This window comes from Schistocerca piceifrons, chromosome 5 (assembly GCF_021461385.2).
Source record: "Schistocerca piceifrons isolate TAMUIC-IGC-003096 chromosome 5, iqSchPice1.1, whole genome shotgun sequence".
Taxonomy (NCBI): Eukaryota; Metazoa; Arthropoda; class Insecta; order Orthoptera; family Acrididae; genus Schistocerca; species Schistocerca piceifrons.
The window spans coordinates 317,900,517-317,916,860 of NC_060142.1; the positions used below are offsets into that span (position 1 = coordinate 317,900,517).

At 46.0% G+C, this 16,344-nt stretch overlaps 1 pseudogene; it reads left to right on the forward strand.

Annotated features, from left to right (window-relative positions):
* Nucleotides 1-12,188: 12,188 nt before the first annotated feature.
* Nucleotides 12,189-12,306, forward strand: LOC124799802 (annotated as a pseudogene).
* Nucleotides 12,307-16,344: the final 4,038 nt, after the last annotated feature.

Here is a 16,344-nt window from a genome sequence, read left to right on the forward strand (position 1 = left end):
AATATAAATTTATATCAGTAAAGCGTTTCGCAGTCTACATAATATCGGCGTAGTGTAAGCAGCGTCATTGTCAAGGCCATTGTGGATCATGCTTAGTTACTCCATTTTGTAGCCCTCCATTTTGTAGACCTCGTAAATGACCACATGCACCACTATTCATAATCTAACTATCGACTCAACCTGTACAAAAATGGTTCAAATGGCTCTGAGCACTATGGGACTCAACATCTGAGGTCAAATCACACACATCCATGCCCGAGGCAGGATTCGAACCTGCGACCGTAGCGGTCACGTGGTTCCAAACTGAAGCTCCTAGAACAGCACGGTCACACCAGCCGGCTACTCAACCTGTACCTTTTATTTTAAAAAGACGGGTCATTTTCTCGTTGCAATTAATTAGTTATTTAATCAATACATATGGTATGTGCAAAACGTTATAGAGGCCTAATTAATTAAATTTACTTCTGTTTTCCTTTTTTCTTTTTAAAGAAATAATACTAAAATCAAGGAACATACTTTCTTGTACTATATTGGTCGGATGTACCTTACATCGCTGTAAGTACTGTAGGAAATCGGAAAAAGATCCCCATGAAACCTCCTGTGAGCAGAGTACCAATGAAATCTCCTGTGAGCAGAGTACCAAGCATAGAAAATCCTCACCGTCAGCGTTTTACACACAGGAGAATTTCTGCATTGCTTGCTTGTGTGTGTGTGTGTGTGTGTGTGTGTGTGTGTGTGTGTGTGTGTGAGTGCGTGCGTGCTTGTTATGCGTGTCGTGTGTCAGTGTCGTACAGAGGTAACTTAAGGCTGGCTGTGAGGTGAGGCCGGCCAGCAGTTAGGAACGCGACAGTACGCTTTCTCACGGCGTCCCACGACCCCAGCACAGGCGCAGCCAGGTATCGCTTTCAGCTGCGTGCGCCGGAGCGGCCCGGTCCTGTCACGGTCGCCAACAACGGGCCGTGGCAGAGGACACGCGCGTAACGCTACACCCGCCGCGCTCTGGCACTGCGAGCCGCCCGTCCACTCAACACGCTGCCTTCGCAACCTGCACGCCGGAAGGGAGCTCCGCTTTCTCTGTCTGCCAACGGCTTCCACTTTACAGGCCGATACTCTTAACGCAATGTGTAACTTCAGTGGCACACTGCACCAGTTAATTCAACTGGAGTACTTATTTTATTTTTATTAATTTTGTATGTCATGTTCCGTAGTATAACGTTTCCTGGTAAAACATGCTTTATAACTATGCAATTACAATTTTATTTATATATGTACGCACTGATTACGTCTGTGGACTCCCGATAATAATACAATGGAGACAAATGGTTGGTTCAAAAATGGTTCAAATGGCTCTCAGCACTATGGGACTTAACTTCTGAGGTCATCAGTCCCCTAGAACTTAGAACTACTTAAACCTAACTAACCTAAGGACATCACACACATCCATGCCCGAAGCAGGAATATACCTGCGACCGTAGCGGTCACGCGGTTCCAGACTGTAGCGCCTAGAACCACTCGGCCAAATTGGAGACAATTATGCTATATTTTGTATTTGTAAAGGATTAAGTACTGGATTTGTGAAATAATATCTGTGTCGGCCAGTTCTGAAACCGCCAGAAAAAAGAATTAGTAAAGAAAAACTCAGAGATTTCATGACATTCAGCCACTGCATAAGTAGTAGCGTAAGAATAATAATGTCGTTGTCGTCTTCTTGTAGTCACGAAGAGAAGAGGAACCTGTGACGCTATGTTTAACGCACAGGTAGCTTTCATTTGTCAAGATTGTGAGCAGGACGCCATTAGTCGCTGATTATAAAGAAAGGTGTGTGAAGTTGTTATTATTCTAGTTTTAAATATAGTTATTTAATGAGGACTCGCAAGGTATTACTAGAAATCTTGCCTGGTATTTCACCCATTTTCAGCTTTTTAAGTAATTTTCGTGGTGCAGAGCTGCGACATAGCGGAACGAGCCGCCGCCGCGGCAGATTCAAATCTGATAACAAGGGCAATCATACCGCAATAAGCGGTTAGGTAATAAGTGAATCCAAAATAGCTTCTTGCAGCAGTTCGAGATCGGAGTACAAAGCAGCAGGTTTTACGTTATGTTTCACAGGCGGACGCGGACTGATAATATTGTAAACTTTAACAGTGTCAAAGTTAAAATACTTTCATGTTTCAGAAGGGAATCTTGACAAGCAAAAATTATGGACTAGTAAATGTTATAGAAAAATCATTTTCTGGTTAATAATGATAGTCTCATGCTCTAGTGTTAGCCGTGGCACTGATTATAATTAATGTTGACGAAAAATCCACTGCAAGGTTTGAGATTCTTTAAGCATTGCATACGGTAACTTCATTATTTTTTATAACATAAATAATTTCAGAACATTTTTACGATAGTTGTAGCAGAGATGGATATGTTGTGCATTCTACTGAGTTACAGTAACAAAACTATTCATTTAATAAGAAGTCAGTTCCAGTATAATAACAATTAATCTCACTTGTTCGCAGCATACAATTAACCAAAGTAAACCAGTGTACAGAAAAAATAGTGGAGAGCGAAAGTAGGACTAAGTTGAGAAGCAAGTCTCCATGGTCATGGAACGAGTCAGTACATGAAATTATAACAGAAGAGTAATAACAGACAAAGTGAAATGCAAAAATGGCTCTGAGCACTATGGGACTTAACTACTGAGGTCATCAGTCCCCTAGAACTTAGAACTACTTAAACCTAACTAACCTAAGGACATCACACACATCCATGCCCGAGGCAGGATTCGAACCTGCGACCGTAGCGGTCACGCGGTTCCAAACTCTCGCGCTTAGAACCGCACGGCCACACCGGCCGGCGAAATGCAAATGAATCCTATGCAGACGACAAGCCATAGGTTTAAATAAACATAATCAACAACGTAAAGTGGGAATTAGCTTAATTTTTTAGTTTTTCCAGGAGTTCCGTGACAAAATAGGAGGAGGGAGCCACGAAGAAACTCTTCAGTAGAGACCTAAAAGTGCATGGATTACTGCTAAGATTTTTGAATTCTCGTGGCAGCTTACTGAAAATGGATGCAGCAGAATACTGCTCGCCTTTCTGCACAAGAGTCAAAAGGTGTGTTGGAAATGCAGATTGGATCTTACCTGGAATTAACTAAGCGAAAGCTGCTAACTCTTCGAAATCAACTGATGATGTAAACAACAAACGACATCAAAAAATATGTATTGGGAGGCCAGTGTCAGAATTCCCACACTACTGAACGGGGATCGACAAGTGTTTCGCGAAATTACGCCAAATATTGCTCGAAAAGGCCTCTTTTGAGCCAAAAATACCTTTCTTGAATCAGAAGAGTTTGCTCAAAAAAATAATACCATACGTCATATGCAAATGAAAATAAGCAAAGTTAATTATTTTTCGAGTTGAGCTATCACTTATTTCAGACATTGTTCTAATGGTAAATAAAGCAGCTTGTAGTTTTTGAACCTGAACATGAGCTTTCCAGGACAGCTTATTATGTATCTGAACGCCTAGGAATTTGAACCGTTCGGTCTCGCTAATCATACACCCATTATGTGTAATCAAAATGTTCGCTTTTGTTGAATCGCGTGCTAGAAACTGTAAAAACAGAGTCTTACTGTGATTTAGCTTTAATTTATTTTCTGCAAGCCATGAACTTACGTCTTGCATGCATTATTTGATACTGAGTCAGTGACGCACACAGCTTCCTTCACTACCAAGCGGTGTCATTAGCAAATTGACACATTTTAGAATCATTTGTAACACTAGAAGGCATATCATTAATATAAATAAGAAACAGTAGCAGCCCCAACATTGATCCCTGGGGCACCTCCCACTTAACTGCGCCCTATTGGGACTGTACATCATAGCAGTTCTGAGAACTGTGGAGAATGACCTTCTGCTGTCTGTTCTTAAAGTAAGAGGTGAACCAATTGTGAGCTATTCCCCATACTCCATAATTCGCCAAATTCTGCAGCAATATTTTGTGATCAACACAATCAAGCGCCGTAGTTGAATCAAAGAAGACGCCAAATTATTAAACCACACTGGAATATTACAAGTTCTACGCAAAAATTTCATAAGGTGCCGTCGTAACGTAACATTGAAAAATCAAATATGAAAAGCCATAAGAATGAGTAGCTTACGGCTACAAAAGAAGGACACGTGGTTTCGTGGTCCTGTCGCCGACGGAGTCATTAGAGATGGAATGTGTGCTTTGAGTGGACAAGACTGAGGAAGCAAATCGACCGTGGCCTTTTCCTTTACAAGAAAATTAAAAATTCACTCACTTTTCATAAATATAAGGAAAACGCGGAAAATCGAAATCTAGAAGGCTAGACACGGACCTTAACCCTGCTATTTCCAAATCTGAATCCCAGTGCCTCACCTCCAGTGCTTTAACTCATTCTGTGTGCAGGGTATGCGGAACTTGAAATGTGGTCTAAGCATGAGTCATATTTCAGAAGTAGAAAGAATCAGGAGTTGTAATTGCTTTTATTATCTGCCCAGTTATTTGGAATTTTGGATTGCTTCGTTGACTTTCCTCACTATAAGAGCTGACATGTAATGTATTACAGAAAATGAAGACAAATCAAGAACCTCACATACAAAAAGTACGCTGTTCTACGGGGTGTCTCTCCAAGAGTCTTCAGGTGCATTTTCTCTTGCAATTTCGTTTTTGCAGCGTGTAGCTGGCGCCAACTCAAACATTTACTGCTTATCATGTCTTGTAAGCGACGCCCAGTGTATAAAAAAGCGTCACTTTGTTTCCCGTTAGAAACCAAGTTTTTTAAAGCGTAATTTTACGTACCCATTCGATAAAGTGGTCTAAGACTAGTCGAGTGGGATATGCGTTTTATCGATATGTATTAAGAGGGACAGTAAAACTAGAAGAATAGCCGATACTCCAGCAGCAATAACATATTCCTGACCAGCGCTGACTGCTAACGCCAAGCTTACAGAGTCACTGCTGGGCTACCAATCAATATGTAAACCGTTGCACTTGTCAAGGTTCACTACCGAAATAACCACGTTTGCGATACCTTTGACGCGAAAACAGTTGGGACGGTAGTTGTAACGTCCATGGCCGCTGCTGACAGTAGTAGGCAAGCACAAAGATATTCAAATGGTGGCAACTTATGTGCTTCTGAACTCCACAGGCCCGCTGCAACTAAGCACTGCAAGCAACTGAGGGCGACAGAGACTCTCCCGTCGGTTTTGTTACCGAGAGTATCGCAAATCAGGAAGCAAGCGTCCTTAGGAGCCCGTAGTCAAGCCACCCAGAGTGACGGTTCAGTTTTGTCCCAAGCCGCAAAGTCTGGTCTCACAATTCCGATGTTGGGTTCCCTGGATTGTCGAAAGGAGATGGACAGACTGGTGTCCCTTTGCCACGAAGAATCCGTGGTCTTCAATTCAAAATAAAGGCTAGAACAGCCTTTGTGGCTGTTATAAAATGATAATTAAATCAAGACCCTACGCTGTCCACAGGCGTTGATATACATCAACGGGGACAGTTGAAAATGTGTGCCAAGCCCAGGGGTCGCACTCAGGATCTCCTGCTTGCATGCTCTATCCACCTGAGCGACCGACTGCACAGAGGATAGTGCGATTGCAGCTACACACTGCAAAAACACTCCCCGTGAGAACCACACTCCCAACTTAATGGAAATGGAAATGCCGTGTGGCTAGGGCCTCCCGTCGGGTACACCGTTCGCCTGGTGCAAGTCTTTCGAGTTGACGCCACTTCGGCGACTTGCGTGGCGATGGGGATGACATGATGATGATAAGGACAACACAAAACCCTGTCCCTGAGCGGAGAAAATCTCCGACCTAGCCGGGAATCGAACCCGATCCGTTAGGTATGACATTCCACCGCGCTGACCACTCAGCTACCAGGGGCCGACCCCAGCTTAATGTCTACACGCTACATTCGTAGTGCCCCTGCCCATTACACTCATTACTAGCGGCAGAGAATCTTACCGAGTCCCGTAATAGTTCGGGCAATACGAGTGAATCCGCAGAAAAGAAGAAGGTCAATGGCTGGTTAGCCTTAACTATATCAAGATGGTATCTGTTTTTTCGGACATGTCCCAAAGAACAGACACCATCTTCATATTTGAAGCTGTTGGTCACATTGCAAATTATTAAGAATGTTAAATCAAGGCTCGGAAAATTACTGCGCTCCCACGAGACAACAGTCCTCTGGTTAGGCAAGTTCATGGTGACATCAGACTGTTAGGTAAAATTAGTTTGATGAGGTTTAATTGATGATTAATTTCATCGACTTTCTGGATATTAATCGGATCGGTCTTTCTGATATACCAAATGATTAGTAAATGTATGTATGGAACTGGGGACCCAGAAACGACGGAAAGGCGTCGTCCCCGCCGTAGCCCTCAGTGGTACACAACCCAACAACAGGCAACAGCAGTCCACTCACCCCACCGCCGCCACACACCAAACCTAGGGTTATTGTGCGGTTCGGCCCCAGTGCATCCCCCCGGGAACGTCTCACACCAGACGAGTGTAGCCCCAGTGTTTGCGTGGTAGAGTAATTATGGCGTACGCGTACGTGAAGAAAGTATTTGCGCAGCAATCGTCGACATAGTGTAACTGAGACGGAATAAGGGGAACCAGCCCGCATTCGCCGAGGCAGATGGAAAACCGCCTTAAAAACCATCTACAGACTGGCCGGCGCAACGGACCTCGCCACTAATCCGCCGGGCGGATTCGTGCCGGGGACCAGTACGCCTTCCCGCCCTGAAAGCAGTGCGTTAGACAGCAAGGCAAATGTGCCTATAGTTTGAATCAACTGTCAAAAAAGTAAAACATTTTTTTGTTATGAGACTCTCTCTTTGTCAGAAAGGCTGGACAGAATGGTAGTCGTTCCTACTGCAAAACATGTGGTATCCTGGAGGAAAGTCTCCGCTCTGCATCATTACATATAGAAACATTTCTTTACGTCTTTCTCGCATTCACAGCGCCAGATTTGCACCCGGTGGCCAAAATTGGAAGTAATTTTTTTCCAGCGTAAATCGGTTCCACATTAACGCAATAGAATGTCTACCGAGGCTGCCTGCCATACGATAATTACAGGCCACACTGGACCTCTGTAAGTAGCTGCTCTTTAGTTATAACCACACGGTATTTTCTGTTTTTGAATGAGTAATATCTGTGTACGCCGCACGTCATTTTATCTATTCTTGCCACATTCAGTTTTCACCTGCCCATGTATTAACAATCCAAAAGTCGGTTTATAACCAAATAAGCGCCGGCGGGAAATTCAGTTAATGTACGAGCGGGAGTTGGAAAATAAGTTTCCCCTATCGACTGTGCGCAGAGTTGTGTGGTATGGACGAAAGACGTCACGGCAGGTGAACGCGCAAGAAACCGGTACACCACTGGGTAAAGGCCGACCGCGATCAAGCAGATGGCGCTGTCGCAGTACCTGCGCAAAGCGGAGGACAGGCGCACAGTCTTTTCCCGGAGCTTTGGAGAGAAGGTGCGTTTTGGAGTCGTGGTCAAAGGCGGAAGTCAAGAGCTGTTATTCGCTATGAATGGGCACGTGGAGTATCAGGCACAGAAATGCATAAAAAAATGGCTCTGAGCATTATGGGACTTAACATCTATGGTCATTAGTCCCCTAGAACTTAGAACTACCTAAACCTAACTAACCTAAGGACAGCACACAACACCCAGTCATCACGAGGCAGAGACCCGGGCGCGGGAAGCGACAGAAATTCATAACCGCCTTGTTGAGGTGTATGGGTCAGGTGTGAAGTCAAGGCGAATGGTGCGGAGATGGTGCCAGCGATTCAGTGATGGACGTTAGCAAGTGCAGGACATACTGAGACCTGGACGGACGGGCACGGCCTCTACAGATGCAACTGTCAGGAAGGTGGATGACATGATTAAAGCGAACCGGCGTATCACCATCGGTGGAGTAGTGGCAGAACTTGGACATGAGAAAGCTCACAAGATCATTCACGACATCCTTCGATACAGGAAGGTGTCAGCACAATGGGTGCCCCACCAACTGACCCCTACACACATGAAACAACACATGGCGATCAGCCTGGAACAGCTCGTGAGTTACCATGAATCTGGCAACGACCTTCTGTTTCGGATTGTGACGGGGTATGAAACGTGGGTCCACCATTAAACGCCCGAATCGAAGGCCGCATCCATGGAGTGCAAACATCTGTCCGAAAGAAGTTCAAAAGCACTCCGTCTGCAGGTAAAGTGCTACTCATCGTTTTCTGGGACGCCAAAGCAGTTTTGCTGCTGGACTTTCTGGAGGATTCAACCATCAATGCTGCGTGTTACTGTGCCACTCTGTCGAAATTGAAAGAGGTGATTCGGAAAAAGCGGCCTGTCCTTCTCAGATCTGGATTTCTATTGTTGGATGACAATGCGAGACCACATATGACGACGGCAACGCAAAACCATTTTGCAACTCTTTGTTGGGAGCGCCTACAGCCCTACACCATCCGCCTTACAGTCCGGATATCGCACCAAGTGACTTGCATCTGTTTCCTTCTTTGAAGAAGACTTTCAGCGAAAGGCGCTTTGGCAGCAAACAAGCCGTTCAACGTTTGTTCCGTATGCAACGCCCTGATTTTTTGCTGGAAGGCTTTTTGAAGCCTATAAAGCGAAATGACAAATGTCTCAATGTGATTGGAAATTATGTAGAAATACACTCCTGGAAGTTGAAATAAGAACACCGTGAATTCATTGTCCCAGGAAGGGGAAACTTTATTGACACATTCCTGGGGTCAGATACATCACATGATCACACTGACAGAACCACAGGCACATAGACACAGGCAACAGAGTATGCACAATGCCGGCACTAGTACAGTGTATATCCACCTTTCGCAGCAATGCAGGCTGCTATTCTCCCATGGAGACGATCGTAGAGATGCTGGATGTAGTCCTGTGGAACGGCTTGCCATGCCATTTCCACCTGGCGCCTCAGTTGGACCAGCGTTCGTGCTGGACGTGCAGACCGTGTGAGACGACGCTTCATCCAGTCCCAAACATGCTCAATGGGGGACAGATCCGGAGATCTTGCTGGCCAGGGTAGTTGACTTACACCTTCTAGAGCACGTTGGGTGGCACCGGATACATGCGGACGTGCATTGTCCTGTTGGAACAGCAAGTTCCCTTGCCGGTCTAGGAATGGTAGAACGATGGGTTCGATGACGGTTTGGATGTACCGTGCACTATTCAGTGTCCCCTCGACGATCACCAGTGGTGTACGGCCAGTGTAGGAGATCGCTCCCCACACCATGATGCCGGGTGTTGGCCCTGTGTGCCTCGGTCGTATGCAGTCCTGATTGTGGCGCTCACCTGCACGGCGCCAAACACGCATACGACCATCATTGGCACCAAGGCAGAAGCGACTCTCATCGCTGAAGACGACACGTCTCCATTCGTCCCTCCATTCACGCCTGTCGCGACACCACTGAAGGCGGGCTGCACGATGTTGGGGCGTAAGCGGAAGACGGCCTAATGGTGTGCGGGACCGTAGCCCAGCTTCATGGAGACGGTTGCGAATGGTCCTCGCCGATACCCCAGGAGCAACAGTGTCCCTAATTTGCTGGGAAGTGGCGGTGCGGTCCCCTACGGCACTGCGTAGGATCCTACGGTCTTGGCGTGCATCCGTGCGTCGCTGCGGTCCGGTCCCAGGTCGACGGGCACGTGCAACTTCCGCCGACCACTGGCGACAATATCGATGTACTGTGGAGACCTCACGCCCCACGTGTTGAGCAATTCGGCGGTACGTCCACCCGGCCTCCCGCATGCCCACTATACGCCCTCGCTCAAAGTCCGTCAACTGCACATACGGTTCACGTCCACGCTGTCGCGGCATGCTACCAGTGTTAAAGACTGCGATGGAGCTCCGTATGCCACGGCAAACTGGCTGACACTGACGGCGGCGGTGCACAAATGCTGCGCAGCTAGCGCCATTCGACGGCCAACACAGCGGTTCCTGGTGTGTCCGCTGTGCCGTGCGTGTAATCATTGCTTGTACAGCCCTCTCGCAGTGTCCGGAGCAAGTATGGTGGGTCTGACACACCGGTGTCAATGTGTTCTTTTTTCCATTTCCAGGAGTGTATAAAGATATGTCTTATCTTTAATGTCTGATTCTCTTTTTTTTTCCTTTCACACACAACTCTGACCACAGTCGATAGGGGTAACTTATATTACTGGCCATTAAAATTGCTACACCAAGAAGAAATGCAGATGATAAACAGGTATTCATTGGACAACTATATTACACTAGAAATGATATGTGATTATATTTTCACGCAATTTGAGTGTATAGATCCTGAGAAATCAGTACCCAGAACAACCACCTCTGGCCGTAATAACGGCCTTGATACGCCTGGGCATTGAGTCAAACAGAGCTTCGATGGCGTGTACAGGTACAGCTGCCCATGCAGCTTCAACGGGATACCACAGTTCATCAAGAGTAGTGACTGGCGTATTGTGACGAGCCAGTTGCTCGGCCACCATTGACCAGACGTTTTCAATTGGTGAGAGATCTGGAGAATGTGCTGGCCAGGGCAGCAGCCGAACATTTTCTATATCCAGAAAGGCGCGTACAGGACCTGAAACATGCGTTCGTGCGTTATCCTGCTGAAATGTAGCGTTTCGTAGGGATCGAGTGAATGGTAAAGCCACGGTTCGTACACATTTGAAATGTAACGTCCACTATTCAAAGTGCCGTCAATGCGAACAAGAGGTGACCGAGACGCGTAACCAATGGCATCCCATACCATCACGCCGGGTGATATGCCAGTATGGCGATGACGAATACACGCTTCCCATGTGCGTTCACCGCGATGTCACCAAACACGGATGCGACCATCATGATGCTGTAAACAGAACCTTGATTCATCCGAAAAAAATGACGTTTTGCCATTCGTGCACCCAGGTTCGTCGCTGAGTACACCATCGCAGGCGCTCCTGTCTGTGGTGCAGCGTCAAGGGTAACTGCAGGCACGGTCCCCGAGCTGATAGTCCATGCTGCTGCAAACGTCGTCAAACTGTTCGTGCAGATGGTTGTTGTCTTGCAAACGTCCCCATCTGTTGACTCAGGGATAGAGACGTGGTTGCACAATCCGTTACAGCCATGCGGATAAGATGCATGTCATCTCGACTGCTAGTGATACGAGGCCGTTGGGATTCGGCACGGCGTTCCGTATTACCCTCCTGAACCCACCGATCCCATATTCTGCTAACAGTCATTGGATCTCAACCAACGCGAGCAGCAATGTCGCCATATGATAAACCGCAATTGCGATAGGCTACAATCCAAGCTTTATCAAAGTTGGAAACGTGATGGTACGCATTTCTCCTCCTCACACGAGGCATCACAACAACGTTTCACCAGCCAACACCGGTCAACTGCTGCTTGTGTATGAGAAATCGGTTGGAAACTTTCCTTATGTCAGCACGTTGTGGGTGTCGCCAACGGCGCCAACCTTGTGTGAATGCTCTGAAAAGCTAATCATTTGCCCCCTCGTATTTGTGTACGACCTCGCATTTGAGAATGTCGATGGCAGAAGGGTTAAAGTACGGCTGCTGGGTGGCACGCCTGTGTACCTCTGAGGCAAACGTGTCGGCTACAAAAGGCGGCGGTAGCCTCTCCCTCTGTCGCCAGCCGCCGCCGTCACGGTGTGGCCGCTGCGACATTCCGGGAAGCACGGTGGAGCCGCGCTACAGCCAGCTCCGCTGCACGGTCCGCTTCCGCCCGCCACGCAGCCGCGCGGACCGGGCCGGCTCTATTCGTGGAGCCAAACAGATAACGCCGCAGGCAGGCCAGCAGCTCATTTCCCTGGAAACAAGAAGAAAAACACAGCCGTGCGACACCAGGCCACACAGCGTCCGCCGACGGACACAAATTTAGAACGACCCACCCAAGTGGGCCGACCTCTCGAGCTGCCCCGCCGACGTCCTGCGTGTCTGTCTCTCCCACAGTAAAGCACAAAAGCTACAAGGTGGAGAAGAAGGGAACGCCTAAGATTCTGACTCTCCCACGTCCTGAGACGAAAGCATCACTCGCCGACAAGAATCCACCATAGATCCAAAAACACTGCTCGTGGGAAACTTGACGGCAACGGCAATATGATTATTATTATGATAATTTTGTAAGGATTTAATATTGATTAGGCAACGGCCTTGCCGCAGTGGATACACCGGTTCCCCTGAGATCACCGAAGTTAAGCGCTGTCGGGTGTGGTCGGCACTTGGATGGGTGACCATCCAGGCCGCCATGCGCTGTTGCCATTTTTCGGGGTGCACTCAGCCTCGTGATGCCAATTGAGGAGCTACTCGACCGAATAGTAGCGGCTCCGGCCAAAGAAAACCATCATAACGACCGGGAGAGTGGTGTGTTGACCACACACCCTCCAAATGCGCATCGTCAACTGAGGATGACACGGCGGTCGGATGGTCCCGATGGGCCACTTGTGGCCTGAAGACGGATTGCTTCCTTGCTTTAATATTGATTATATGCTAGATCTACAACTTTGCTTCCGCCGTTTCTTCTCGAAGTTCGGTGATTTATTGTGAAAAACGTACAAAAAAATTATGATTCATAGTACGAGGGTTATTCCAAAAGTAAGGTCCGATCGGTCGCGAAATGGAAACGACTATGAAAATCCGATAAAGCTTTGCACAGATGTGTTGGGTAGTGTCTCTAGTATAACCCCAGTTAGCATCACGTCGCTCTTCTCATTTCTGAGCTCGCAGTGAGTGCGTAAAGATGTCTAGAAAATAGTGTCTGCCGCCAAGTACGAGGGCCTGGTGAGAAATTTCGCCTGAAGCTATGCAGCCAACATTACATAACTGTCGCGCTGTTTCGTCTTCACGACAATTCTCAGCCGCATTCTGCAGGGGCAATGAAGATGCTCCTGCATCGTTTTCAAATGGAAATGTTAGATTACCCACAATACAGTCCGCAATTGTCTCCCCCTGAGTTTCATCTCTGGTCACATGAACCGCTGTCTTTGAAGACAACATTTTGACACAGACAACGAGGTGTAGGCCAGCGTGGAGAATTGGCGGAAAGCACTGGCGGCTGCCTTCTATGATGAGGCTATTGAAAAGTTGGTACAACGCTATGACAAAAGTCTAAGTCAGAACGGCGACTACGTAGAGAAGTAGCTGAAAGGTGTAGCTAATTGTTACAAGTAAAACATTTCTGATGTTCACTGTGGTTTCAATTTGGCAATCAATCGGACCTTACTTTTGGAATAACCCTCGTATTACCCAACGCTGGCCACTACATTCTCCCATCTTTCGGATAGCATACGAACCCCGTGGCGGAAGAACTGGGCGTCTTTCGTGGGGATCCATGAATCGATTCAATTTTGCACTTGTTCATATAATCGGAAGTGCTGGTCAGCCAGACTGCATGCCCCTGATCGAAAAGGGTGGTAGTCAGAGAGAGCAACGTTTGGAGAATGCGGCGGGAGGGATAGGACTTCTCAAGTCAACGTTTTTATGCATATTTTGTCGGATTTTGCGACATGGGATCTAGCACTGATCTGCTGCAAAATTACCTTTACATGTCTATCGCTGTATTGTGGCCTTTTGTGTTTCAGTGCTGGGCTCTAACGCATCAATTGCTATCGATAATGATGTCCTGTGACTGTCTTCGCCTGTTTCAGTAGCTACGAAAACGTTCTGTCTTCCCCCGCCATGCTCGTCTTCGACATCAAAATCACCCTTCTGAAGGCGTTAAAAGCATTCTCTGCACGTTCTTCCACTAATAGTTCCCTCACCATTGGTCTTACCCAGCATTTTAACACCCACAGCCGCAGATTTCTTCAGGTTAAAGCAGAAAATTAAAACTTCCGCAAATGGCGAGAAATGGGTACGTAAGTTGACGTACTTTATCCAGAATAACCTTTACGATGCAATCACAAATCGACTAATACTTTTATGGCATTATCTTTACAGATGCCTATGTTGTTGTTGTTGTGGTCTTCAGTCCTGAGACTGGTTTGATGCAGCTCTCCATGCTACTCTATCCTGTGCAAGCTTTTTCATCTCCCAGTACCTGCTGCAACCTACATCCTTCTGAATCTGCTTAGTGTATTCATCTCTTGGTCTACCTCTACGATTTTTACCCTCCACGCTGCCCTCCAATACTAAATTGGTGATCCCTTGATGCCTCAGAACATGTCCTACCAACCGATCCCTTCTTCTACTCAAGTTGTGCCACAAACTTCTCTTCTCCCCAATCCTATTCAATACTTCCTCATTAGTTATGTGATCTACCCATCTAATCTTCAGCATTCTTCTGTAGCACCACATTTCGAAAGCTTCTATTCTCTTCTTGTCCAAACTATTTATCGTCCATGTTTCACTTCCATACATGGCTACACTCCATACAAATACTTTCAGAAATGACTTCCTGACACTTAAATCTATACTGGATGTTAACAAATTTCTCTTCTTCAGAAACGCTTTCCTTGCCATTGCCAGCCTACATTTTATATCCTCTCTACTTCGACCATCATCAGTTATTTTGCTCCCCAAATAGCAAAACTCCTTTACTACTTTAAGTGCCTCATTTCCTAATCTAATTCCCTCAGCATCACCCGAATTAATTAGACTACATTCCATTATCCTTGTTTTGCTTTTGTTGATGTTCATCTTATATCCTCCTTTCAAGACACTGCCCATTCCATTCAACTGCTCTTCCAAGTCCTTTGCTGTCTCTGACAGAATTACAATGTCATCGGCGAACCTCAAAGTTTTTATTTCTTCTCCATGAATTTTAATACCTACTCCGAATTTTTCTTTTGTTTTCTTTACTGCTTGCTCAATATACAGATTGAACAACATCGGGGAGAGGCTACAACCCTGTCTTACACCCTTCCCAACCACTGCTTCCCTTTCATGTCCCTCGACTCTTGTAACTGCCATCTGGTTTCTGTACAAATTGTAAATAGCCTTTCGCTCCCTGTATTTTACCCCTGCCACCTTTAGAATTTGAAAGAGAGTATTCCAGTCAACATTGTCAAAAGCTTTCTCTAAGTCTACAAATGCTAGAAACGTAGGTTTGCCTTTCCTTAATCTTTCTTCTAAGATAAGTCGTAAGGTCAGTATTGCCTCACGTGTTCCAGTGTTTCTACGGAATCCAAACTGATCTTCCCCGAGGTTGGCTTCTACTAGTTTTTCCATTCGTCTGTAAAGAATTCGTGTTAGTATTTTGCAGTTGTGACTTATTAAGCTGATAGTTCGGTAATTTTCACATCTGTCAACACCTGCTTTCTTTGGGATTGGAATTATTATATTCTTCTTGAAGTCTGAGGGTATTTCGCCTGTTTCATACATCTTGCTCACCAGATGGTAGAGTTTTGTCAGGACTGGCTCTCCCACGGCCGTCAGTAGTTCCAATGGAATATTGTCTACTCCGGGAGCCTTGTTTCGACTCAGGTCTTTCAGTGCTCTGTCAAACTCTTTACGCAGTATCATATCTCCCATTTCATCTTCATCTACATCCTCTTCCATTTCCATAATATTGTCCTCAAGTACATCGCCCTTGTATAGACCCTCTATATACTCCTTCCACCTTTCTGCTTTCCCTTCTTTGCTTAGAACTGGGTTTCCATCTGAGCTCTTGATATTCATACAAGTCGTTCTCTTATCTCCAAAGGTCTCTTTAATTTTCCTGTAGGCGGTATCTATCTTACCCCTAGTGAGATAGGCCTCTACATCCTTACATTTGTCCTCTAGCCATCCCTGCTTAGCCATTTTGCACTTCCTGTCGATCTCATTTTTGAGACGTTTGTATTCCTTTTTGCCTGTTTCACTTACTGCATTTTTATATTTTCTCCTTTCATCAATTAAATTCAATATTTCTTCTGTTACCCAAGGATTTCTACTAGCCCTCGTCTTTTTACCTACTTGATCCTCTGCTGCCTTCACTACTTCATCCCTCAAAGCTACCCATTCTTCTTCTACTGTATTTATTTCCCCCATTCCTGTCAGTTGCCCCCTATATGCTCTCCCTGAATCTCTGTACAACCTCTGGTTCTTTTAGTTTATCCAGGTCCCATCTCTTTAAATTCCCACCTTTTTGCAGTTTCTTCAGTTTTAATCTACAGGTCATAACCAATAGATTGTGGTCAGAGTCCACATCTGCCCCTGGAAATGTCTTACAATTTAAAACCTGGTTCCTAAATCTCTGTCTTACCATTATATAATCTATCTGATACCTTTTAGTATCTCCAGGGTTCTTCCATGTATACAACCTTCTTTCATGATTCTTAAACCAAGTGTTAGTTATGATTATGTTGTGCTCTGTGCAAA